This window comes from Petromyzon marinus, unplaced genomic scaffold, assembly GCF_048934315.1.
Source record: "Petromyzon marinus isolate PM22_M1 ecotype Great Lakes invasive population unplaced genomic scaffold, UKy_Petmar_22M1.pri1.0 PM_G_Scaffold_28, whole genome shotgun sequence".
In the NCBI taxonomy this organism is placed as follows: Eukaryota; Metazoa; Chordata; class Hyperoartia; order Petromyzontiformes; family Petromyzontidae; genus Petromyzon; species Petromyzon marinus.
The window spans coordinates 2,670,001-2,672,500 of record NW_027422850.1 but is presented as its reverse complement, the minus strand read 5'-3'; the positions used below and the strand labels follow the sequence as shown (position 1 = coordinate 2,672,500).

At 43.1% G+C, this 2,500-nt stretch overlaps 1 pseudogene; it reads right to left on the bottom strand.

Moving 5' to 3' along the window:
• The window catches only part of LOC142914278 (28S ribosomal RNA), a 10,602-nt pseudogene that overhangs the window by 3,269 nt on the left and 4,833 nt on the right, over positions 1–2,500 (bottom strand).

Genomic DNA, 2,500 nt, shown 5'->3' with positions numbered 1-2,500 from the left:
AGTAAAATAAAAAACCAAGACTTCACCTTGGAAAATAACAAAATCTAATCTAAAACATCTTAAATAAAGCTTATTTCTAATCTTCTTTGTAGGCAGAAAATAGTAAGTTACAGGACTCTCGAACTGATGTAGTCCAAAAATAAAGAATTAAAATAACAAAGTCTAATCTATATAAGTGCTCTTGAATAAGCTTCGTGTAAAAAATAGCAATATAATAAAAATACCAAGTCTTCGTCTTGGAAAATAACAAAATCTAAAAGAATGGTCTTCTTTATGGAAAATAGTAAAATAAGAATACCAAGACTTCACCTTGGAAAATAACAAAACCATCTTGAAAAAAGCTTATTTTTAATCTTCTTTGTAGGCAGAAAATAGTAAGGCGAAAATAAAGTCCCCTCTAAGCTCTAAAGTAACAAATACGACGTGTTAAAAAAAACTAACAATAAAAAAAAAAACCAAGACTTCGTCTTGGAAAATAACAATCTAAATTGTGGAAAATAGTAAAATGAAATAAAAACCGACTTCACCTTCGAAAATAACAAAATCAATCTAAAACAAATGACATCTTAAAACAAAACTATTATTTGTTTCGGAGGTTGTCTATGACTGTTCATAGACCGCATAATTTCCACAGAACATTCTCAGAATATCAAGAGAGAAAAGCAGCGTTCTGCGGGAAATCATCTTGGCCAGTGATGTCGTTCTGGGTTTGGTCAGGCCCAGGGAGGTAAGTACCTCGTTATTCTCAAGGGGCCACTTTCCTCTTGCCCCAACCGGGAATCCAAAGAATGTGACCTTGCTAGCCTTCGTCAGCACTTTGACTTGATCACCAAGAGGGGTATAGTACGAAACTTTGTGCGAGGCAGCATCTGACAAGGTATTCTTTGAAAGCTCAAAACGGACGGTGACATCGATCACAACCGCCTCCTCATCTTTTGCAAACACGAGGTCAGGCTTTCTCATCTCTCCCGTCTCGGATATGAACCGTGGCTCTTTGTATACAGACCAGCCCAATCTAGCCGCTTCGTCTGCCAGAATGTTACTGATCTTGTTATGTCGCGCAATTCTTGCTTTCTGTACTGCAGGACATTGACCGAGAATGTGCGAAAGGGACTCGAGTCTGGCAGAGCATTTCCTGCAGGAACGTAAGGCCCCATCTCTGCCTCTGTTCAAGCTTTCTCTTGTTGGGTAAATATTTGCCCTTAGTTGTAGTGCTGCGATAAAGAAGCATTGTTTAAAGCCGCACCATGGCCTCAACCAAGCATTACTGATTCTATCATGCGCAAAGTTTACAATGCCCCTTCCTTGAACCGGCTTTTCGCACCATCTCTGAAATTCATGCTCCCTCCAATCGCAGGGTCTCGGATATACAGGTTCTTTTGACACCGAGTCCCTGAGAACGAATGTTGGGATTGCATCACTGTCACCCCCTGCTCGTACCCACAAATTACGGTATTCTTCCTCCATACCCTGCGAGGACACAATATTACGGGTGATAGCATCGGACGAGTTTGCTATACGTTGCAGCCTTCTAACTTGAACCGAAGGGATTGTTTTTTCCAGTTTCAAGATGGCAAGGCCTCCGTCTCGGGCTCTGGCATATAACAGTCCATCACAAGTTGAAGCGGGAAGGTGGAGCCATCCTTTTACCGCCTTTCTAATCTCTTGGTCCAACCCACGGAGAGTTGATTGCTTGCAGTCCGAGTGGTCTGCAGGATATAACAATCTGGGTAGGGCATAGGCATTGAGTAGTTCAACCTTCTGAGTTGGCTTCAGAGGCGCCTCATCGATTTTCGAGATCCATGTCTTTAGCTGACAATGTAGATCAGGCTGTATAGTGCCAGTCCAAGGGCCAATTTTCAGACCAAGGTATTTCGTTGATTCATCAGGTTGGATCATATGACATCTTTATTTTTGATAGTCCATGGGTCGCAGTTGTTCACCGTATATGAATCTTTGGTTGGGCTTATCATGAAGCCCTGGCACTTTCTGGCCTGAACCTCCAATCCCGATAGCCCACAAAATGATTCCAAGATCGCTAGATTGGCGGCCATACCAACCCAAGATTCGCTCACCAACACCAAATCATCAGCAAACGCAAGAGCTGTCACGTGGTCGGTATCAATGGAGTACCCAACTCCGTGTGACTCTAGGGTGCATATCAAAGGGTCCATGGCAAGATTGAAGAGCAGGGGTGACATGGGGTCACCCTGTTTGACACCAACACGTATGCTAATTTCTCGAGTCGACTCGCCATTGCTTTTGAACGAGGTCGTACACCGATCGTAGGCGTTCTGGATGATGCCCACCACGTGTTCATCTACTTTCTTGTGCCTTAACAGCCATAAAATATGAGCATGCGAAACCGAGTCAAAAGCTTTCGCTATGTCGATAAACATGACAGCCAACGGCCTGTGCAATTTCTTAGCATGTCTCATAAGGTCCTGTAGCACCTTAAGATTTTCAGAGCAGCCAGATGCCGCTATAAAACCACGCTGCC